Source organism: Equus caballus, chromosome 5 (assembly GCF_041296265.1).
Source record: "Equus caballus isolate H_3958 breed thoroughbred chromosome 5, TB-T2T, whole genome shotgun sequence".
NCBI lineage: Eukaryota > Metazoa > Chordata > Mammalia > Perissodactyla > Equidae > Equus > Equus caballus.
The window spans coordinates 45,612,732-45,638,004 of NC_091688.1; the positions used below are offsets into that span (position 1 = coordinate 45,612,732).

A 25,273-nucleotide genomic window follows, 5' to 3' on the forward strand; every position below is an offset into this window, starting at 1 on the left:
ACTTTTGGGATTGCTGACTTCAAGCTCTTTGGATAAATACCCTAAGGTGCCATTTTTGCAACACGGCGCCCTCCAGCGATTCTGGAGTCTCAAGCAGTAGGAGCAGGATTTGGGCGTCTTGGAGAGGACGGGACTTGACATTAGAAAAACGACACTCTAATTACGGAGAAAGGGAAATAGCGCCAATCACGTTAGAGTGTGCTCCTAATTTAATTCGCGGGACACACGGCAAGAAGTTGTGCCAAACCAGATTCTTAGATTCAAGAGCGGAGTCGAAAAGGTGGGGATTAAAAAGAGATCAGCACTGCGGCGGAACTGGGGGTCCCAAAACTGCTCCGCAAGGGGGCTTCCGAACCGCCTCGGATTGGGCCAGAAATGCCGCAATCCGGGTCACGTGCCCTCCTCCGCCCTCCTCCTCTCTGGATAAGCGACGGCCGGCGCGTTCCCGCAACTCTGTCAGGGAGCTGCGCATGCGCGGGGCGGGGTCGACGTCGCGCCGGGAGCTCGGGAGCCAATGGCGGAAAGCGCCCTCTATCCCACTTCCGTTTCCCTGCTCCTGGCTCCGCCCACCCCCGCCCAAACTTCTGTTCGCCGCCAAGGTCCTTGGGACTATCGTTTTTCTCATTCAAGCTTTCATCTTTTACAACCCTCGCTTAACGATGTGCAGAGCTTCTGTTTTCTTTCTAATTTAACTTGAAATATTGAATTATTCTTAGTCCCGGATTCATGAATATCATTCAATTTAGCTACTGTAAACGGCGGTGTATGATGTACGTTTTCAAGATCTCTAAGGTGGAGGTGCGATTGGAGCTGAGGCCGCTTTGCTTCTCCCTCTTGTTTGTGCCCATTCTGGTTCAAGTTTACACTTGGGTGACCTTTGTTGGGTGAACTTTGGTTTTTGTCCTTTGGAGCTAGCCCGCTATTATTCTCTGCTGATCCTATTCCCATTTTCCATATCTTAAAGCCAGAATTGCTGGATTGATCTGAGTTTTAATAGTTCAGTCAAGTGTGTACCTAAGGACGTTAAATTCTAGAAAATATGAGAGCAGCCAAGAACCCGGAGGGAGGCCGTTGAAAAATGACATGTAGCCCACATATAAAATGATAAAGAGCTTTAACATATGTAGTATCTGTTTGTAGAAGGAAAGAATAGTTTCATTCATCCATCAGGGGAAGGTTTTTTGTTTGTTTGTTTTTGTATTTTTAAAGAAGATTAGCCCTGAGCTAACATCTGCTGCCAATCCTCCTCTTTTTGCTGAGGAAGACTGGCCCTGAGCTAACATCCATGCCCATCTTCCTCTACTTTATATGTGGGACACCTGCCACAGCATGGCTCAACACTCGGAGCATAGGTCCACACCTGGGATCTGAACTGGCAAACCCTGGGCCACCAAAGCCGACGTGAACCTAACTGCTGCACCACTGGGCTGGCCTTCATTGGGGAAGTGTTTTAAGCTCAGCTTGCAGGCTTAGGACTTAAACTTTTTATTCTTTTCATTAGGGCAGGTGAATTGTAGTTTGTTTGAAGTGTCTCAAACTATTGAAGAAAAACTGTCATCAGGGGCCGGCCCTGTGGCCGAGTGGTTAAGTTCGAGCTCTCTGCTGCAGCGGCCCAGGGTTTTGCTGATTCGGATCCTGGGCGTGGACATGGCACTGCTCCTCAGGCCATGTTGAGGTGGCATTCCATATGCCACAACTAGAAGGACCTGCAACTAAGATATACAGCTGTGTACCAGGGGTGATTTGGGGAAGATAAAGCAGAAAAAAACCCCCAAACACACAGCTGTGTACCAGGGGGCTTTGGGGAGAAAAGGAAAAAATAAAATCTTAAAAAAAAAACCCTGTCATCAAATTATACTATTTCTTGGAATCAGTAAGTCACCTTTCAGAGAATGTTTGCTTCAGTTTCTCTTGTACACCAGAAAGGTTTCTTTGGAGCTATGGAAAGTGGAGAAGACAATTGAATTCTTGTGTACACAATTTATTTATTTATTTTTTATTGAGGTTATGATGGTTTACAACATTGTGAAATTTTAATTGTACATTATTATTTGTCAGTCACCGTATTGGTGCACCCATTCACCCTTTATGCCCAGCTGCCACCCCTCTTCCCCCTGGTAACCACTAAATAGTTCTCTTTGTCCATGTGTTTGCTTCTCTTCCAGATATGAGTGAAATCATACGGTGTTTGTTTTTCTCTGTCTGGCTTATTTTGCTTACATAATACCCTCAGGGTCCATCCATGTTGTTGCGAATGGGATGATTTTATCTTTTTTATGGCTGAGTAATATTCCATTGTATATATATATATACCATATCTTCTTATCCAATCATCAGTCCATGGCCACTTGAATTGCTTCTACTTCCTGCCTATTGTGAATAATGCTGCAGTGAACATAAGGGTGCTTAAGTCTCTTTGAATTGTTGATTTCAAGTTCTTTGGATAGACCCCAATAGTGGGATAGCTGGATCACATGACGTTTCTGTTTTTAGTTTTTTGAGAAATCTCCATATTGTTTTCCATGGTGGCTGCACCAATTTGCATTCCCACCAGCAGCGTGTGAGGGTTCCCTTTTCTCCACAACCTCTCCAACTTTTATTTTTTGTCTTGATGATTATAGTCTTTCTTTCTTTCTCTCTCTCTCTCTCCCCCTCCCCCTCTCCCTCTCCCTCCCCCTCCTCCTCCCTCTCTCTCTCCCCCTCCCTCTCTCTCTCCCTCTCTCTCTCTTTCTTTCCTTTCTTTTTGAGGAAGATTAGCTCTGAGCTAACATCTGTTGCCAATCCTCCTCTTTTTGCTGAGGAAGACTGGCCCTGAGCTAATATCCATACCCATCTTCCTCTACTTTATATGTGGGATGCCTACCACAGCATGGCTTGCTGAGAGGTGCCATGTCTGCACCCGGGATCCATGCCGATGAACCCCGGGCCACTGAAGTGGAACATGTGCACTTAACCACAGCACCACTGGGCTGGCCCCGATTATAGCTATTCCAATGGGTGTAAGGTAATATTTTAGTGTAGTTTTGATTTGCATTTCCCTGATGATTAGTGATGTTGAGCATCTTGTCATGTGCCTATTGGCCATCTGTATATCTTCTGTGGAGAAAAGTACGTTTGTATCCTCTGCCCATTTTTTGATTGGGTTGTTTGATATTTCTGTTGTTGAGTTGTGTGAGTTCTTTATATATTATGGAGATTAACCCCTTGTCGGATATGTGATTGGTAAATATTTTCTCCCAATTGGTGGGTTGTCTTTTCATTTTGATCCTGGTTTCCTTTGCCTTGTAGAAGCTCTTTAGTCTGATGACGTCCCACTTGTTTATTTTTTTCTTTTGTTTCCCTTGTCCGAGTAGACATGGTATTTGAAAAGATCATTTTAAGACCAATGTCAAAGAGTTTGTGCACACAATTTTTATAAATATATTAAAGGATGGGTTCACATTTCTATAGAATTAGCAACTTCAAATATTTAACTTCAGTAAAAACAATGCCAATAGTTTTCAGGCATTTTCAGTGGCTTTTGCAAAACAGCCGCAAATGGGTAAAACAAAGGTCATCTACTTCACTTAAAATAAGAGAAGAGAACACACCTGGATTTTAAGAAGCCAAGATTTTCTGTTTGGTAACAGCATTTCTCAGAAAAGGATTTTCCTTTTGACAGGATAAATATTTTGGAGAAGTTTTTGTGGTTTTTTCCTCCTTAAATTGAAGGATTGTGTGTACTTTCGGCATTGTTTTGATGCTGCCACAGTATTAAAAAATAATTATTAGCAGAGGAAGTTGACAGTGAATTTGTTTTTTACAGCCCGTAGGACATTGAGAAGCTACTTGCTGAGAAGGAGTTATTGCCATCTGGTGTATGTTATGAGGCCAAAGCGCACACTGATCCCGTGATAAACCTTCTTTTCTTTTCGTGTCATCTATTTTCCCTTCCACCGTTATTCTACATCAGCTTTGAGTTTGCTGTTGGAGTTCAGGGACAAATAAGAGGTCATATAATGTAGGCCGTGTATAATGATGAAACGTCAATTCTGTGGTCTGTCTCTAAGACTCTGTCCTTGATAATAAAATACAGTGTGCTCTGATGGTTATGAAGCTTTCACTCCATATTATATTATTCACTACTGTTAGTTCACATGACTGTAAGTAACTTTGCTTTCTTTCTGTTTATTATGTGTTCAATCTTTATAAGCCGTTTGCAATTAACAGATGAAGAAAAAAACAATAGAGAGGTTTGTGTACAAATCCTTTTCAAGACAAGGAGGTCTATAGCTATGATCAAAGGCATAAAATGTAGATGAATGTCCATTTAACATACTTTTTAATGTCTTTATTTAAGGTACTTAAATGCTAGGAAAAGAAAGATGAATAGTACACCCCTATCCCTTGAAGAACGTGGTCCAAACGCAAGATTATGAGCCAAGAGAGAAATGATGGGGGAAATGGCTGAGCTGACAGCTTGTGCCCACGAAGCTCAGAGGGGGCCAGAAGCTTGATTTGCTCACTTCAGTGAAGGTCCGATTCCCCGTTTAGCAGGGCTTGATTTTGTCACTGTAATGTTGATCAGTTTGTGAGGGACAGATCTGCATCAAGAGATTGATGTCTAAACCAGTGTCAATTTATTGGTTTACAGGGAGATTGTGTATTTGCATCAGCTGCAGTATTCTTGTTCGATGTTCTAGATCGGTGCTCTCCAACAGGAATATCGTACTGCCCACAAATGTGAGCCACAGAAATAATTTTAAATATTCTAGTAGCCATATTAAAAAAATAGAAAGAAACAGGTAAGATTAATTTTAATAATATATTTATTTAACCCAATATATCCAAAATGTTATAATTTCAACATGTAATCCATATAAAATTATTGGTGAGATATTTTACATTTTTTTTAAATGAAATCTTCAAAATCTGGGGTGGATTTTACACTTGCAGCGTATCTCAGTTCAGATTAGCCACATGTCGAGTACCCTTGTGGCTACATGGAGGTCTAGAGTATGTCTTCCTAGAAAAAGGGAACTGGCAGGCCAAGTTAATAATCAGAAGGCTCACTGGTGAGCGTGGAGCCAGAACAGAGGGTGCTAGATAGTCTTGAGGGATATTTTATTGGCCTGGTGAGCTTGATGAACCTACCCTGATCCACAGTGGAATATACATTTTTAGTGGTTTTAGGCTTTGTCATATTGAGCATGTCTTGCCTCAGCAGTAGTAGACTAATGCTCCCAAATTCTTCTTGTGATTCTGTGCAAACCACTTTCTTCTCTTAACACACTTTAATCAAACAGGGGTTTTTTGTTTTTTTTTTAACCTATTTTATATTTAGTCATGTTTGAATGCAGTCTAGTCGATCTGATTTGGATGTTCCTAATCTCTTCACCCAAGCAATTTCTTTCATGGGGTTAATATTTTCTACATCTGGCTAGTTTTATCCATGACGTGATTTTGAAAAAATGAATATATTTTTTATCATAAATGTACTTTAAGAATGTAAATTAAAACCATATCACCAACAATTTGGCAAACAGAGAAAGCAAATAAAAATTGCCACAATACAATAATTGCTTATTATAGTTCGTATTTGTATTTAGTTGGAATAATAGATTATAAACTCATATTCTGTTTATTTTTCCCCTTTTCACAGTAGTACATTAAAAAAGCATTTTCCCACATTACTAGTATTTCAAATGAAATGGAATTTCAAATGAAAGTAGAATTTTAATCTGTGGATGTGGCATAATTTATCCAATTTTTTTTGCACATTTCTCTCTCTTTGTGTAAATAACACTGCAGTGAACAGCTTGACACTGTGGTTGCTGTCCCATATTTTAGGATAGTTCCTTAGAATGCATTCCCAAAAGTGGAATTTGTGGGTTAAAGGATATTAATATTTTTATGCCTCTTAATTGCCAAATTGTTTTCCAAAAGGACTTCTTTAAGAATGCATCATCGATGATGAGAGTAACAGTTTTACTTCCCCTGTCCTTGTAATGGTTATTATCTTTCTGAAAATATTTACTATTTAATAGGCTTCTTCGTTCCTTTATTCATTAAATATCTGCGGAGCACTTATTTTGCTCTAGGCAGTGTTCTAAATGCTCAGGACACAGCAGTGAATAACACAAAAATTCCTGCCCTCACAGATCCTCCTGGGTGAAACAATCAACCAGATAAATAAATAAAAATGTGTGCTAAAGGAAAAAACTAAAGCAGGGTGGGGAATATGAAGTGTCATTGGCGTGAGCATTTTAGTTAGAGTGGCTAGTAAAGGTCTCATTGAGTAGGTGACAAGTTTTTTAAAAAATATTTTACCTTTAAATAACAGCCCCATAGAAAACTTGCAAGTATAGTAGCAAAAACTTTTTCCTGAACCCTTTAAGAATCACTGACCCATATAATGCCCCACCTCCCAAATGCTTTAGCTTGTCTTTCCTACAAACAAAAACATTCTCCTACAGAATCAAAATGTAACCATCAAAATAGGGGTATTGACATTGATACATTAATACTGTCCTATCCTTGTACCCTAGTCAAATTTTGCTCTTTGTCTCAATAATGCCCTTTATCCCAAGGGCTCCCGCTCTACAGCATAAGTTGTTGCATTTAGTTACCATGTCTCTTTAGTCTCCTTCAGTTTGAAACAGTTTCTCAGTGTTTCTTCAACTTTTATGACCTTGACACTTTTGAAGATCCCAGGCCACTTATTTTGGAGAATATCCCTTAATTTTGGTTTGTCTGCTGTTTCCTCATGATTAGACTTAGGGTTATGCATTTTTGGCAGGATATCAGACAAGTAATGCTGCGTTCTTGTTGCATCTTATCAGATGGCACACCTAATTTCTATTTGTCCCATTACTGGTAACGTTTACTTTGATCACTTGATGTAGATGGTATCTTCCAAGCTTCTCCACTGTGAAGTTACTTGTCTTCTCTTTGTAATTAAGTATTTTGTGGGGAGATAGTTGATCACATTCCTCATTAAACTTTCAGTTTGTTTATTTATATCTATATGAGCTCATAGTTTCCTATTTTAGTCAATGAATTAGTATCATTATTTTGGTCTTCAAATTATTCTCAGCTTTGCCCATTGGAACCCCCTTCAAGTTAAGCTTCTGTGTTCTTTTGACATGCTCATATCATTCTTTGAGCACTTCCTTGCTTTCTGGCACACCAAGATGTTCCAGGCTTATCTTGTGCTTTCCTGCCCCAGCCCTGGAATCTGCCACTTCTCGAAGGAGGCCTTGAGAATGCTATTTTGAAGCCACACTCTTGGTGCTAGGTGTGCTCCTTGCTATTGGGATGTTGCTCCTCCCGGGCCCTCTCAATGGACTGAGAATATGTGTATGTGAGTATGAACATTTACTTACACATATATACAAACAATATACACGTATATTTATTTGTATCTACATTGAAAACAATGAGTTCACTCTAATTTCTTTCTTTCTTTCTTTCTTTTTTTTGGGGGGGGGGGGGGAGATTAGCCCTGAGCTAACTTCTGCTGCCAATCCTCCTCTTTTTGCTGAGGAAGACTGGCCCTGAGCTAGCATCCGTGTCCATCTTCCTCCACTTTATATGTGGGACGCCTACCACAGCATGGCGTGCCAAGCAGTGCCATGTCCGTACCTGGGATCCGAACCGGTGAATCCCGGGGCTGCCTAAGCGGAACGTGCAACTTAACCGCTGTGCCACCCGGCCGGCCCCGAGTTTACTCTAATTTCAATCCAACACCTCAGAGTTCATTCTGTTTTTATTCCTTTCCATTTTTGTACCTCTATACTCTGACCGTGAGAAATCTAGCTGCCTTTATCCTCAATTTATTTACTTATTTGATCAAACCCTGTGTGTGTAGTCAATCTTTTCCTCTGCTGCCATCCCTTTCTCCGCCTTGATGCCTTTCTGACCCCATTTGGGCTCCCACACTCCATGTCAGCATACCCTCTCCTTGCTCAGGTCTGAAACCCCATGCCAGGCCACCCCTCTGCATGGGCGCCCTTCTTATTTATCCTGCTTGGCAGACATACCACTATGGGTCAGTCTGTCTTGCTCTGTGCCACCTAATGTGGTTAGGACTGAATTGTTCAGGAAAGGAAGGGAAGGAGAGGAGGAAAAGTAAGGGCAAGTTTTTAGTAATGACCCAAAGGAAATGAGAAAGCTAACCATTTGTTATCTTGGTAAGAACATTCCAGATAAGGGATAGCAAGTGGAAAGCCTCTGTAGCAGGAGTATGGCTGGTGTGTTGGAGGGACATCAAGGCCATGTGGCTAGAACAGAGTATGCAAGATGGATAGTAGTGTTAGACGAGGTCAGGAGATAAGCAGTGGTGTAGGGTAAGAAGGAGATAGACCATGCAGGGCTTGGAAGGTCTTTGGCTTTTACTCTGAATGGGAATGGGGCAACTATTGGAGAACTGAGCAAAGGAGTGAGAGCATCTCCCTTGGGTTTTAACAGGTTCTCTTCTGCTGCTCTCCTGAGAACAGCGGAAGGGGGAAGCAGAAGCCAGGACAGCAGTTAGGAGGCTATTGCAGTCACCCAGGTGACAGACGATGGTGGCTTGGATCCTGGGGGTGGTGAGAAGTGAACTGAATTCTGGGTGTATTTTGGAGGTGGAGCTGACAGTAATTGCTGACTGATCAGATGTGGCACATGAGAGAAAGAGAGGAATCAGGATGGTACCAAGATTTTGACCTGAGCAACAGGAAGAATAGAGTTGCCATTAACTGAAGAAGGGAAGGCTGCAGGAGAGGCTGGTTTAGGGGAGAGACACAGTATCAGTAGATCAGACTGAAAAAGATTTACACTAAATTTGAGCCACTTGTTAAAAATCCAAGTGGAGGGGCTGGCCTGGTGGCACAGCGGTTAAGTGTGCACGTTCTGCTTCTCGGCGGCCTGGGGTTCGCCGGCTTGGATCCTGGGTGCAGACATGGCACCACTTGGCACGCCATGCTGTGGTAGGCGTCCCATGTATAAAGCAGTGGAAGATGGGCACGGATGTTAGCTCAGGGCCAGCCTTCCTCAGCAAAAAGAGGAGGATTGGCAGTAGTTAGCTCAGCGCTAATCTTCCTCAAAAAAAAAAAAAAAAAATCCAAGTGGAGATGGCAAGTAGGCAGCCGTATATTCCAGTCCGAGCTGGAGATATAAGTTCTGGGAATCACTGGTAAATAGATACTATTTAAAGCCGTGAGACTGGATGAGATCATTAGGGAATGAGTATAGATAGAAGAGAAGTCTAAGTACTGGAGTCCTGGAGCACTTCAACGTGCCCAAGTCGGGGAGATGAAGAGCAAAAGAGGTGAAGAAGGAGCTGTGGGAAAGGCAGGAGGGAAAACAGGTAAAAACGTGCCTCACTGTTGCTTGCATTTGCATTTCTTTGATTACTAGTTGCATGTTCCTTTTTGTAGATTGTTTATAACCTTTATCAGTTGGGCTTTTATGGTTTTATTTTTAAAAATCAATGGTATTAATTTCTCTGTGTACTAGGGATGTTAATTGTCATAGTAGATGAAAGTATTTCTACTATTCCTTATCTTTTTATTTTGGTTATATGAAAGTTTAAAATATTTATATAGTAGATCTATTCGTGTTTTCATTTGTGATTCATCTTGTTTTATGAAGCCTAGAAATTGGTCTCACCCTCCAGAGGTTTGATAGTCATTTATTTCCACTTTATTCTAGTTTTCATTGTCTTGATTATCTTTATTGACTTGTTGACCTTCTAGAATAGTTTTGGTGCGTAATGTGAGGTCAGGGTTTAAACCCATTTCCTCAAGCAGAGGGCTCACGTAAACACCAGAAAGCAAGCATTATTTGGCTCAAGCAGGAATTCGTAAATAGAATGGTCAGCAGGATTCATGGGGTCCTGCGCTCGCTGTCCAGGAGAGTGGTGTGCTCGCTTGAGTGTACCAGATTTACTGTGGTCCCACATGGGAATGACCTTGAGAGGGGAGCTGAATTCAGGTGTCAAAAAGCCTGAGCTTGGGTGCCAGCTCTTTAGAGAGCTGCCGGGAACACTGGCTGCCCAGCACCTGGAGACTGCGGGGAGGTGAAAGTGACACCTTCAGTTACCAGCCAGCACGTTGTCAGGTAACCTTGAGAGAGCCCCCTGGCTCATTCTTTGGACAGTCTTTTTTGTCTCTCCACACCCCCAAATTGTTAGTTTTTCCAACTCTACTTATTATTGAATAATCTATCCCTTTGCCAATGATTTATGATATCTTTTTTAGCATATGTTAAATTCTTATGATTTATATTTTCCCTTTATCTAATTATTTTAAAATATTAATATCATTAACATCAAGATATTAACTTCATGAAGTTAAATTTTAAACGTGTATTAATATGATCTGTAAAACATATGCTATCACTTAATACAGGAATAGGTAGTATTAAAAGAAAGCGTTATTATATATATTTACTATTCTTATTCCTGAGAAGTCTTAAGGTCTATCTCTAATATCAATAGAGTTTTCTCTCTCTAGCTGAGTGCTATGGTTCTCTACAGTAGAGAATTTCCAGATGAAGACAACACTTAAAATAATGGTTTTCTATTTAATTAGAGCAGAAATTTACAAGTAGGTTTATTTGCACTTCACTTTTGAACACATTTGAATTCTTGCACTCTTAAAGGTGAGGCGTTTATTTATTATTCCTTTGTAATTATAACTGGCTGCTAATATTCTGGTTCATCCTTTTTAGTTACCTAGAAGATCCCCTCTCAGTCTGAAAATAAAATTATCCATTGAAAAATAAAACTAGTAAGATTAACAGTGAATACTAAAAATGAACCTTACCTATAAATATAGACTTCAAATCTTAAATTTAAAACTGAGCAAGTAATTGTTACGGTCTATTGAAAGAATGATTTGTCATAGCTGAGAAATGCTTATCTCAGAAATTTGAGGATGGTTCAATAATAAGAAATCTAATCTTAAAACATTGAATATGAAAAATACAATATAAAAGATATCTGATAAAGGTAAACATTCTATTTTAAATATTTCTTAGGAATGGAATGGAAGGATACCTCAACATGATAAAATCTTTTCCAGAACAACAATATTACCCTTAATGGCAAAAACTTAAGGATGTTTCCATTAAAATGAGGAGCAAAGTTAAGGATGCCTGCTATTGTCTGTGCAAATAAATGAAGACCAAACAAATTAGAAAAGCAAAGGCTATTTATTCAGAGCTTGCTATAGCAAGGGAGTCAGCCACAGTCGCTGGAGGTTCGTCAGAGACTCAAACACAGGCAGAGGAGTGGGAAAGCTTTATAGTGGAAAAATGAGAAGACTTCCGGTGTGCCCTGATTTGAGGCTGTTGGCACAGGGAAGATGTAGGCAGGCTAACTGGAAACAGGGCATCCTTGTGTGATTGGTTAGGGGAACATATTTGGCTTTCTCTAGTTGGTCCCACGTTGGAAGTGGGGAGGGACCAAAATTAGGGAAGCTGTCAGTTATTAATCAAGTCCTGGACATTTTGGGCTGGTTGTTACAGCAGTTATTGGACAGCTTCTTGAGATGTCAGGATAGGTGGCAACCTGACTTCTTGCAAGTCTGACTTACAGCAGACTGGTTTCCTGAGCTGTTTATTGTAGAGACGGGGTGGGTTTCCTGGGCAGGTGGCTCCAGCTTGTTGGTCAAGGTTTTATTTTCTATGTGGCCTGGGCATTGTGCCTTTGTATATTCGGCCTCTCAGCTTCTATAATTTAAAATAGTTTTGGAATTTCTGACTAATGCAATAAGATAGTAGACAAATAAAAGTAGATGATGGAATTTTTATGTTAAACTAAACATTTGAATTAATAAAGTAGTTCAGGAACAAATACTAATGTTCTGAATAATTAGGTAACGAAAAAAGATCTCATTCATCATTTCAACAAGGAAAATTCACAGGCATGCTCTCAATGAGGAGTGTGTTTGATTTATATAATCCAAACTATCAAACTATTACCAGAGAGAAAAAATATTGGAAACACCCTTTAATAGAAATGCCCTTAGTTTTTCACCACTGAATAAAAGGAGAGGCATGCTAAATTTTGGATGGAAAGCCTAAACATTGTAAAGATTTCAGCCCACATTAAATCAACTTAAAAACTCAATATAATTCCCCTTTAAATTCCTAATGGTATTTTTGTTTTTGTTTTTGCTTTTGTTTTTTGGTGAGGAAGATTGGCCCTGAGCTAATATCTGTTGCTGATCTCCCTTTTTGCTTGAGGAAGATTGTTGCTGAGCTAACATCTGTGCCAATCTTCCTTTATTTTATGTGGGATGCCACCACAGTGTGGCTTGATGAGCAGTGCTAGGTCTGTGCCTGGGATCTGAACCTGTGGACCCCTGACACTGAAGAGGAGTGTGCAGACTTAACCACTACGCCATCAGGCTAGTCCCATGACTGGAATTTTTTATTTATTTATTTTATTTATTTTATTGAGTTATTGATAGGTTACAATCTTGTGAAATTTCAATTGTACATTAATGTTTGTCAATCATGTTGTAGGTGCACCACTTCAACCTTTGTGCCCACCCCCCGCCCCACCTTTCCCCTGGTATCCACTAAACTGTTCTTGGTCCATAGTTTTAAATTCCTCATATGAGTGGAGTCATACACAGATTATCTTTCTCTCGCTGGCTTATTTCACTTAACATAATTCTCTCAAGGTCCATCCATGTTATTGCAAATGGAATGATTTTGTTCTGTTTTGCAGCTGAGTAGTATTCCATTGTATATATGTACCACATCTTCTTTATCCATTCGTCTGTTGCTGGGCACTTAGGTTGCTTCCACGTCTTGGCTATTGTAAACAGTGCTGCAATAAACATTGGGGTGCACAGGACTTTTGGGATTGCTGACTTCAGGCTCTTTGGATAAATACCCAGTAGTGGGATGGCTGGATCGTATGGTAGTTCTATTTTTAGTTTTTTGAGGAATCTCCATACTGTTTTCCATAGTGGCTGCACCAGTTTGCATTCCCACCAGCAGTGTATGAGGGTTCCTTTTTCTCCGCAACCTCTCCAACATTTGTTACTATTAGTTTTAGATATTTTTGTCATTCTAAGGGTGTAAGGTGATATCTTAGTGTAGTTTTGATTTGCATTTCCCTGATGATCAGCGATGATGAGCATCTTTTCATGTGCCTATTGGCCATCAGTATATCTTCTTTGGAGAAATGTCTGTTCATGTCTCCAGCCCATTTTTTGATTGGGTTGTTTGATGTTTTGTGGTTGAGTTGCGAGAGTTCTTTATATATTAAGGATATTAAGCCTTTGTCAGATATATGACTTGCAAATATTTTTTCTCAGTTAGTGGGTTGTTTTTTTGTTTCAATCCTGTTTTCATTTGCCTTGAAGAAGCTCTTTAATCTGATGAGGTCCCATTTGTTTATTCTTTCTATTGTTTCCCTTCTCTGAGAAGGCATGGTGTCCGAAAAGATCCTTTTACTACTGATGTCAAAGAGTGTACTGCCTACGTTTTCTTCCAGAAGCCTTATGGTTTCAGGTCTCACCTTTAGGTCTTTGATCCATTTTGAGTTTATTTTGGTGAATGGTGAAAAAGAATGGTCAATTTTCATTCTTTTACATGTGGCTTTCCAGTTTTCCCAGCACCATTTGTTGAAAAGACTTTCTTTTCTCCATTGTATGCCCTCAGCTCCTTTGTCAAAGATAAGCTGTCCATAGATGTGTGGTTTTATTTCTGGGCTTTCAGTTCTGTTCCATTGATCTGTGCACCTGTTTTTGTACCAGTACCATGCTGTTTTGATTACTGTAGCTTTGTAGTATGTTTTGAAGTCAGGGATTGTGATGCCTCCTGTTTTGTTCTTTTTTCTCAGGATTGCTTTAGAAATTCGGGGTCTTTTGTTGCCCCATATGAATTTTAGGATTCTTTGTTCTAATTCTGTAAAGAATATGACTGGAATTTTTTAAGAGGGGAACTAAAAATTTTTTCTAACATTGATCTAAAGGAAGAAACAAAAAAGAGCAAGATAAATTTATTCATTCAAGAAGTGTTTATTGATTCTATGTTCCAGGCCCTAGCGATACATCAATGAACAAGGTATTAAAATTTTAAAGTAATCAGGTATACGTAAAATGTGTTATCTTCTTTTCTTATTAATTGTTACTGTGATTAAAAACTTTAATTTTATGAAGATAAGGAGATGCAGACCTGATATAAAAAAGTAATGATAAAAACTTTAAAGAAATCATGAAAAAGTAAAATGTATTACTTTTTTTTTTTTTTACTAAATTCCTATTATAGCATAATATTGCTTTTTTTTTCTTAAAGATTTTATTTTTCCTTTTTCTCCCAAAGCCCCCTGGTACATGGTTGTGTATTTTTAGTTGTGGGTCCTTCTAGTTGTGGCATGTGGGATGTCACCTCAGCGTGGCTTGATGAGCAGTGCCATGTCCACGCCCAGGATCCAAACTGGCGAAACCCTGGGCCGCTGAAGCAGAGCATGCGACTTAACCACTCGGCCACAGGGCTGGCTCCGTAATATTGCTTTTTTTTTTTTTTAAAGATTTTTTTTTTTTTTCCCTAAAGCCCCCCGGCACATAGTTGTATATTCTTCGTTGTGGGTCCTTCTAGTTGTGGCATGTGGGGCGCTGCCTCAGCGTGGTTGATGAGCAGTGCCATGTCCACGCCCAGGATTCGAACCAACGAAAGGCTGGGCCGCCTGCAGCAGAGCGCGCGAACCTAACCACTCAGCCACGGGGCCAGCCCTGTAATATTGCTTTTTAAGAGCTGGTATATTAAAATGATACATTTTAAATTCTCAGATTAACAAACATTTTTTTAAATCCTCATTACTGAAATAGATTTGGATAGGATTATTTCTAAGAATTTATTCTAAGAACATAATCTGTAAAGCAGATAGTGCACCAGGATGTTCATTGCAGGGGTAATTATATTAAGGAAAAACTGGAAGCAGCCTAAATATCCAAAAGCAGGGTAATAGTAAATTATCATTTACTCATAAGTGGCATATTATGCAGCCAGTAAGAATGATGTTTTGAAACAATTTAAATGAAAACAGGAAACATTGGCATTGAAAGGAACATTGGTAATCATGGAGTCCAGCCTCTTCATTTGACTAGAGAGTCTGGAGAGGTTAAGTGCCTTGCTCGAGGATGCACAGGGAGGAAGTATGCATTGTGGTCACCAGCACAGGCTCTGGAGTAAACTGACCTGGCTTCAAATTCTTTCTCTACCATTTACTAGTATTATGATTTGGGGGCTCATTTTTATGACCCCTGAGACTTAATTTCCTCATCTGTAAAATGGAGATAATAATAAGGTTGTGAGAGTGTTAAATCAAGTCCTTAATAAATATTAGTTATTAATATGCGTGTGATACAATAAAGAATATGTCTGGTCGTTGTCCCTGGTTCCTGGCACAAGCTTCAAAAACTTCGAATTCCCTGAGTGATGGGAGTGTCTTGTGTTATTCATTTCAAGTGCCTTCCCACCATACCTGAATTTATGCTAAAGAAGTGGCCAATGGTGGGCCCTTAGATATTTTCAAGTGAGGGGCTGGCCACACCAGGAAAACCAAGCACATGATTAGAGGGTTGGAACTTGTAGCCCCATTCTCCCACTCCCCACCCCCAACCTCCTGGGAGAGGAGAGAGGCCGGAAATTGGGTTCAGTCTCGTGGCCAATGATTCAATCAGTCGTGCCTACATAATAAAATCCCAATAAATACTCTGGATCCGGCACTCGGTGGAGTTTCCTTGTTCGTCAACACACTGATGCGCTGGGTGATGCGCTGGGTTCCATAAGGAGAGGGCATGGGAGCTCTGTGTGCCCCGTCTCCTCTGCCCCAGGCCTTGCCCTATGTGTCTCTTGCATTTGGCTGTTCCTGAACTGTATTCTTTATAATAAAATTGTAATCTTAACTGTAGTGTTTTCAGTGAGTTCTGTGAGTGGTTCTAGCAAATTGTCAAACCTGAGGGGGTTGCAAGAACCCCTGAATTTGTAGTCAGCAGGGCAGAAGTGTGGGTGGCTTGGGGATACCCAAAACTTGTGGCTGGTGTCTGAAGTGGGGACAGTCTGGTGAAAGACTTTGCACTTAACTTTTGGGGTCTGCACTGACTCTGGGTAGTTAGGGTCAGAGTTGAATTGTAGGATACCCAGTTAGTGTCAGAGAATTGGTGTTAGAATGCAATTCCAGAATGCCATTAATATAACAATGATAATAATCGTACCACTATTCTCCTAGTCCCCAAATTCAGTCTTACTTCATCTCTTATCTCCCGGGATCAAGTCTCTCTTGTATGTCCCTTTCTTTGTAAACTTTATGAGACCATTTTATTTGAGGCATCACAATCTCTCTATTCCTAGTGTAGCTTTCTGACTTTGCCTATTCCTTTTTCTACTACAATGAGTTTTTTATAATAGTGACAAATTAATTTTCCTAAATGGATAATTTAATTAGTAATACTCTTATTTAAAAATATTCTGTGGTACCCCCATTGCTTTCCTCTACAGACCAACTCCTCTTTCCTATATTATTTCCATTCTTTCCACAGATGTAGTCTACTTTCTAGCCACACTGAACTTCTTATTACTATATGTTGTGGGTTGAATTATATCCCCCAAAAAGATGTGTTCAAGTCCTAACCTTCGCTACCTGTGAATGTGACCTCATTTGGAAATATGTAGCCTTTTCTCAGGACTGCCTTAGTGATCTTTGGTTGCCCCACATGAATTTTAGGATTCTTTGCTCTATTTCCATGAAGAATGTCATTGGGATTCTGATAGGGATTGCATCGAATCTGTAGACTGCTTTTGGTAATATGAACATTTTAACTATGTTTATTCTTCCAATCCATGAGCAAGGAATTTCTTTCCATCTCTTTATGTCACTCTCAATTTCTTTCAGTAATGTCTTATAGTTTTCATTGTATAAGTCCTTCACCTCCTTGGTTAAATTTATTCCTAGGTACTTTATTCTTTCAGTTGCAATTGCAAATGGAATTGTATTCTTGAGTTCTCTTTCTGTAAGTTCGTTATTGGAGTATAGAAAAGCAACTGATTTTTGTAAGTTGATTCTGTACTGTGCAACTTTATTGTACTTGTTAATTATTTCTATTAGTTGTCCAGTGGATTTTTTGGGGTTTTCTATATATAAGATCATGTCGTCTGCAAACAGCGAGAGTTTCACTTCTTCACTCCTTATTTGGATTCCTTTTATTCCTTTCTGTTGCGTAACTGCTTTGACCAAAACCTCCAGTACTATGTTGAATAAAAGTGGTGACAGAGGGCATCCTTGTCTTGTTGCTGTTCTCAGGGGGATGGCGCTCAGTTTTTGCCCATCGAGTATGATGTTGGCTGTGGGTTTGTCATATGTGACCTTTCTTTTGTTGAGGTAATCTCCTTCTATCCCCATTTTGTTAAGAGTTTTTATCATAAATGGCTGTTGGATCTTGTCAAATGCTTTCTCTGCATCTATTGAGATGATCATGTGGTTTTCATTCCTCAGTTTGTTGATGTGGTGTATCACGCTGATTGATTTGCAGATGCTGAACCATCCCTGTGTCCCTGGTATGAATCCCACTTGATCATGATGTGTGATCCTTTTGATGTATTGCTGACTTCCGGTTGCCAAAATTTTCTTGAGGATTTTTGCATCTATGTTCATCAGTGATATTGGCCTGTAGTTTTCCTTTTTTGTGCTGTCCTTGTTAGGCTTGGTATCAGAGAGATGTTGGCCTCATAGAATGAGTTAGGAAGTGTTCCATCTTCCCTAATTTTTTGGAGTAGCTTGAGAAGGATAGGTATGAAATCCTCTCTGAAAGTTTGGTAAAATTCCCCCAGAAAGCCATCTGGTCCTCGGGTTTTATTCTTCGGGATGCTTTTGATTATTATTTCAATCTCTTTCCTTGTGATTGGTCTATTCAGATTGTCTGTTTCTTCTTGACTCAGCTTTGGGAGGTTGTAAGAGTCTAAGAATTTATCCATTTCCTCTAGGTTATCCATTTTGTTGGCATATAGTTTTTCGTAGTATTCTCTTATAATCTGTTGTATTTCTTTGGAGTCTGTTGTTATTTCTCCTCTTTCGTTTCTGATTTTGTTTATTTGAGCTTTCTCCCTTTTTTTCTTTGTAAGTCTGGCTAGGGGTTTGTCAATTTTATTTATCTTCTCAAAGAACCAGCTCTTTGTTTCATTGATCCTTTCTACTGCCTTTTTTGTTTCAATAGCATTTATTTCTGCTCTGATTTTTATTATTTCTCTCCTTTTGCTGACTTTGGGCTTTGTTTGTTCTTCTTTTTCTGATTCAGTTAGGTGTAATTTGAAATTGCTTATTTGGGATTTTTCTTGTTTATTCAGGTGTGCCTGTATTGCAATGAATTTCCCTCTTAATATGGCTTTTGCTGCACCCCATATGAGTTGGTTTGATATGTTATCATTTTCATTTGTCTCCAGATATCTTTTTTTTTCTTAAAGATTGACACCTGAGCTAACAACTGTTGCCAACCTTTTTTTTTTTCTGCTTTTTTCTCCCCAAATCTCCTCAGTACATAGTTGTATATTTTAGTCGTGGGTCCTTCCAGTTGTGGCATGTGGGACGCTGCCTCAACATGGTCTAATGAGCAGTGCCATGTCCGTGCCCAGGATCCAAACCCTGGGCCACTGAAGCAGAGTGCATGGACTTAATCACTCGGCCATGGGGCCGGCCCCCAGACATCTTTTGATTTCTCCTTTAATGGAAATAGTAGAATCTTTGCTGATGTAATCAAGTTGAGACGAGGTCATACTGGATTAGGGTGGGCCCTAATCCAATATGACTGGTGTCCTTATAAGGAAGGACAGCCATGTGAAAATAGAGACACACAAGGAGAATGCAACCATGGAGGCAGAGATTGGAGTGGTGCTTCTATAAGGCAAGGAACACCCAAGATTGCAGGCAACCACAGAAGCTAGGAAGAGACAAAGAAGATCCTCCTCTAAAGCTTTTAGAATGAGCATAGCCCTGCTGACACCTTGATTTCAGGCTTCTAGCTTTCAGAACTAAGGGAGAATAAGTTTCTGTTGTGTTAAGCCACTCAGTTTGTGGTACTTTGTGATGGCAACTCTAGGAAGCTAATATGGCCATATCTCTCTGGTTTTCCTCACACTTTCCCCGTTGCCTAGAATCCCCCATCTGTACTCATTAAGATCCTCTCCCTCCCCAGGGCAGTTTCTTTTATGGATCTCTCTGGATGCGGTCTTTCTCTTGCCTATCCTTTGGTTGCTTGTCTAGAGCTCCCTGATGATGTGGCTGTTACTCAGCCTCCTATCGTTATTCTTCCTGTCTGCACCAAAGGGGAAACCCCTGGAGGTCAGGAATTGTCCCTGCATCTTCCACCTTCTGTGGCAGTGCCTTGTTTATAATGCTTGTTTAAGTTTTTATAATCCCCTTAGTTATTATTATTTGCCTCATTACAGAAGGGCAAGAAAGGGAAAATTTCAAGTATAGGTTAAAAATGGCTAGAGTTTACTTTTCTTGAAATATTTTCACTTAAACCCACACTGTATTTGTTGTTTAGACATAAAGCATAAAGTTCTCTAGAGGCATTTAACCATATCAAGGAAGGAGAAAAAAATTAATTGTGTAAAGCATTCCATAAGAGAAATACAGTAAAATCCTCAAATGACTATACATATATAGTTCATATATCGCCAATTCAGATTAAACTGCTTAGTACAAAGGACCCCTGAGGCCCACATTGATGCCAGCTGAAGATAAAGAAAATGTTCTGTAACGAATTAATTTACTCTGAGGACACTATTTTAAAAGTCAATATGCTAAATGACCATTGGCTAAGAAGAAATGAAGTCATGTTCTTTTTTTTTTTTTTTTGAGGAAGATTAGCCCTGAGTTAACATCTGCTGCCAATCGTCCTCTTTTTGCTGAGGAAGACTGGCACTGAGCTAACATCTGTGCCCGTCTTCCTTTACTTTTTTTAATATGTGGGACACCTGCCACAGCATGGCTTGCCAAGCGGTGCCATGTTGGCACCCGGGATCCGAACCAGCAAAGCCCGGGCCGCAGAAGCGGAACATGCGAACTTAACCGCTGCGCCACCGGGCTGGCCCCTCATGTTCTTATTGAAAGGCCAGATGATATTGAAACACAACAGGAGGAGGTGAAACTCGAATTTCTGAAGCTGACTTTCTTAAACTATAAATGCTAAGCTAAAATAATTTCTTACATTTCAAATCAGGGAATAACACATTTTGGCCAATTTAGGAAACAGCATCTGGATTAAGTATTCTTGTTTTTCATAAGGACTTTGGAAAAGATGAGGAAATAGTCTGTGTACAGAGTCTTCTTCATAAAGTTTCAAGAGTCCAAATCATAAGCGACAATGAACATTATGTTTGGAATTGTATCTTTTCCAAATTTGTCAGTGGGTTGGCTGAGGAAGGAAAGTTGTTTTCCTTGGAGGGGTATATGCCATTGTTTTAGTTATTTGAAGGTATTATGACCCTTGAAGATTGTGATTATAATTCCTTAAAGAGCATCTGAATAATACCTCTCCATGATGAGGAAGACGGTGTGGACGCTTGCCATCAAGAGGACCACTGGGAATCGATACATCAGAACGAGGCAGAGCAGCAAGCCTTCACAGCGGCAGCTTTCCCTGTCAAAGTACTAGTGAAATGAGATGAGCATCCATTGTCAGCCAGTTCTCTCTATCTACATTAAGGGGATAGGCCTATTTTTCATAATTTATCAAGCTCAGCTCTCTCCTGCAGTGACTTAACTGGTTGTTTTTAACAACCACTAAAAAGGTCAGCTTTCTGCTAAAGGGTCACATCAAAGTAGCATTGTTAACTTCACCATTTTTGTCTTCTGAAGTCAGGTTCTATTTTCTGAATCATATTTCAGGTTAACAGCCAGTATGGTTGGGCTACTAGACTTATTTTATCTTTTGAGATTTGATAGGTAGCTCTTACCACATATTTAAATGCATGTGTCACATCCACTAAATTTGTCTCACGATGCTAGAGTGCATGCTCCTCATTGTATGTGTATTAGGCTCCAGGTTTTAATCTTGGGATATGTTATTTACTTGAATGTAAACAAGTCTATTTTAGTGAAAACATGATAGTTACTAGCAACTAGAGAAAGCACATGTTTTTTTTTTTAAACATTTTATTTTATTTATTTTTTTTCCTTTTTCTCCCCAAAGCCCCCCCTGTACATAGTTGTATATTCTTTGTTGTGGGTCCTTCTAGTTGTGGTATGTGGGACGCTGCCTCAGCGTGGTTTGATGAGCAGTGTCATGTCCGCGCCCAGGATTCGAACCAACGAAACACTGGGCCACCTGCAGTGGAGCGCGTGAACTTAACCACTCGGCCACGGGGCCAGCCCCGAGAAAGCACATGTTTTAAAAACACAAACGTGATAATAATGTGAGACGTATTGATTAAATGCTGAAATTTTTACTTAACAGGATATTAAAAGTACTAAAAATTAATGAAATGTTCCTGTATTAGTTTCCTCTTTTTTTTTTTTTTTTGTGAGGAAGATTGGCCCTGAGCTTACCTCTGTTGCCAATCTTCCTCTTTTTGCTTGAGGAAGATGGTTCCTCAGCTAACATCTGTGCCAATTTTCCTCTGCTTTGTGGGACGCCACCACAGCATGGCTTGATGAGGGGTGTGTAGGTCTGCACACGGGATCCGAATCTGTGAACCCCGGGCCACCAAAGTGAGGTGCACGAACTTAACCACTATGCCACCAGGCTGGCCCCCTGTATTAGTTTCTTACTGCTTTTGTAACAAATTACCACAAACTTAGTCACTTAAAACAGTACAAAGTAATTTTCTTACGGTTTCGGAGGTCAGAAGTCTGAAACGGGTGTTGGGCTAAAATCACAGTGTCGGCAGGGCTGTGTCCCTTCTGGAAGTTCTAGTGGAGAGTCCATTCCTCGCCTTTTCCAGCTTCTAAACGCTGTCCGCATTCCTAAACTCGTACCCCCTGTATCTTCAAATCCAGCATTGCATCACTCTGACCTCCGCGCCCATCATCATGTCTCCTCTGACTTTCCTGTCTCCCTCCTCCACTTGTAGGGACCCTTGTGATTGCACTGGGCCCAGCAGATAATCCAGGATAATCGTCCGATCTCAGACTCCTTAATCACACCTGCAGAATCCCTTTTGCTATGTAAAGTAACATACTCTCAGGATCTGGGGATCAGGACATGAACTTCTGAGGAGGAGTCGGGTAATTATTCTGCCGACCACAGTTCCTTTAAATCAAAAACAGGAAATACTTTCCTTCACGAAAGAGTTTAAAGTGCAATGAAAGTAGCAATGAAAACATAAACTAATTTCTATAATAATTCCCTGTTTTTAAAAAAATCTTCTGGATGCTTTAAAATAATTGCATATCAGAATAACCTGATTTTTTTTGTATAATTAAAAAAGTTATACACAATTACTCAAATAATATCACTGGGTGGCATATATCTCTCTTCTCTCTCTGATCAGAGCCATATCTTTCCAGATTTTGTGTTTTCCTTTAGCTTTTTACTTTGATCCAAGTCATGTTAACTTTTCTATGTTGTGGTTTTGAATATATAGTCTAAATCATCTGGTTGTCCTTTAAAAGATCAAAGCCTAAAACCTACTTGGGCCTTGCTTTATTGTATGATTAGAAGACTTTCTGGTTAACTCTAATTAGAGAGGATGGGATGAAACCAATATAAACAGAGTCAGTAAAGCAACAGCCTCGAAGAGGAGGACGGGGATTGATCGCAAACTGCTCCGCGCAGCTGAGACAGATTTCCGGCCCAAATTTCTGCTAATAAGAGCTTGACAATTGTAGAGCTATAATACTTTCAATTTCACTAAGTAATAAATCAAATATCAGATCTGAATGTGTTAATAAAAAGTGATATATTTTTAATCCTATGTGAATTAAAATTATTTATTGATTCTTATTTCTTGTTTTTTTCTTCAGTGAAACCAATTAAGTCAGTGGGAAATTTGGCGAGGGGAGGAAGTTACATTCAGTGACTGTCCAAACTACTTTTTTGTTTTTAAAATATCTAGTCCTCAGTCATTTGTAGTCTTTACAATTCTTAGAATCAGGATTTATAAGCATCATGCGCTAACGGGAGGAATGATCATTCATGGCAGATCTGAATAAACCCTCCTAATATAACTTTCTAAAATCCAGATTTAAAACCTCTTTTGATTTTTTATAGGAATTTTCATATTATATTTACAATCAATACAGATTCTCGGTTGCCGGTGTTGTTCACGCTGGCCCTCCACGTTTTGCTAGAACGCATTACAGACCCACATACCTCCCCCACCCCTTTCTCTACCGTATTCCCTGCATTCGGCTAGAAGTGCAAGCTTTGTTTTCTAAGCACTTTGAAGAGAAGTGAACAGATCTAAAAAGTAAAGCTGGAACCGAAAGTTAAAGGTTTAAAGAGTTTCCCACTAGCTGGGACTTTGGGTAGGAGGAGGAGAGCTGAAAATATTGTGTCTATTTTTTTTTGTTTTTCATGCAGAGATGAAATTCTCCTTTATCTCACTCAAAGGAATCAGTCTAGAAAAGATTTTTTTTGCTCATAATTTTCAGGACTGATGTGAATGTTTTGGCTAATACAGTGGTTTTCAACCAGGAGCGATTCTGCTCCCCAGGGGACATTTAGCAATGTCTGGAGATGTTTTGGTCACAACTGGAGTTGGGGTGCTACTGCATCTAGTGGTAGATCAGGGATGCTGCTAAACATCCAACAAAGCACAGGACAGCCCCCCCACGAAGACGACTTAGCCTCAAAAGTCACTAGAGTGAAGATGAAAAATCTTGGGGTAGTAGGATGTCATTTAATTTGTGACTCTTTCTGTGGTATGATGTCAGATGGTGTTTAAAACTCTCATTATAAAAGTGTAAGCACTAGAGGGCAGTACCTGCCCCACAGAGGCAGCTGACGCTTCTCTGCTCTGGGGCCTCCGAAGGAAAGGAGCTCTGATTTCGGTAACCTGAGGACAAGCGACTGTAGGAGACCCTTGAATAACTACTCAAGTGATTCTAGATCAAAAGACAGTTTTAGCGATGACTGTTTCTGAAGTGAGTAAGAACAGAGCAAGCAGTTTTTTTGCTCCTTTTTATTAAAAAATGCTTTGTGAAGTTTTGCCAGAGAAAGGGGAAAATTCATGCTAGGTTTTCACACCTAGAAACACTAACGTCATTGTCGCTTACACTTCCGTTTGCTCTGTTGAAACAGGTGATGGGAAGTCGCTATTCCCAGGGCACGTGGATCACTGGAAGGCTGTGGGAGCTGCTCTGGAAGTGGGGAGCTTGGGGCAGACGGGCAAAGCCGACTGAGCCCCTTAGACAAGTCAGAGTCTGACTCAACTCTCTGACTCTCTGAAAAAGACAAATAATAACCAGTTTGTTACCTGAAGGTATTTACATTAGCTAACTATGCAAGAATGCAGTACAATTTTCTGTTTTCTCCTAAGAATCAGTCCAGTTTTCAAAAATGAAACAATTATTTTTTCTTTTTGATATGAAACGTTAGGCTCAAGCCTAAATTTTGGGGTATTTTAATAAAAATTGAGCCCCCTTGGGGCTGGCCCCGTGGCTGAGTGGTTAAGTTCGTGCGCTTCGCTGCAGGCGGCTCAGTGTTTCGTTGGTTCAAATCCTGAGCGTGGACGTGGCACTGCTGATCGAACCATGCTGGGGTGGCGTCCCACATGCCACAACTAGAGGGACCCACAACGAAGAATATACAACCATGTACCAGGGGGCTTTGAGGAGAAAAAGGAAAAAAATAAAATCTTAAAAAAAACAATTGAGCCCCCTTTCCCCAAACAGGACAAACCATTTGCTAAACTCACATTAAACCTACACATTCCTTTTTACGTATTATTAAATATTTAAGGTATACAACATGGTATAAAGACTGGACATCCATGAACCTGAATTCAACTTAAAAAACAAAACAACAATCCAGTTGAAACCCTCTGTGCTCCCTTCTCTGACGGCATCCTTCTCTCCCTGCCTCCTGCCCCGCCATCGTGCCCAGGGAAATGAGTTTCATGTGTAACATTCCTGTATATTTCTTCATACTTTTATTACATATGTTAAATGAGAACATATATAATACATAATTTTTGCATATTTTAAAACTCTATATAAATGGCATGGAAGTGTACTGTAATTTGTGCTTTCCCTTCAACATTATGTTCGTAAGATTTATCCATGTTACGAAGCTCCAGTTATACCAACATTTATTTCTCATCCTCCTGTTGTAGATATTTAGGTTGCTTC

General features: G+C 40.0%; 1 long non-coding RNA gene across 1 annotated transcript in view; it reads left to right on the plus strand.

Annotated features, from left to right (window-relative positions):
- Positions 1–8,329: 8,329 nt before the first annotated feature.
- The window catches only part of LOC138924300 (uncharacterized), a 45,485-nt gene continuing 28,541 nt past the window's right edge, over positions 8,330–25,273 (plus strand). Inside the window, exon 1 of the long non-coding RNA XR_011439253.1 lies at positions 8,330–9,328. This is a non-coding gene — a long non-coding RNA (uncharacterized lncRNA). The remainder of the gene's footprint in view (positions 9,329–25,273) is intronic.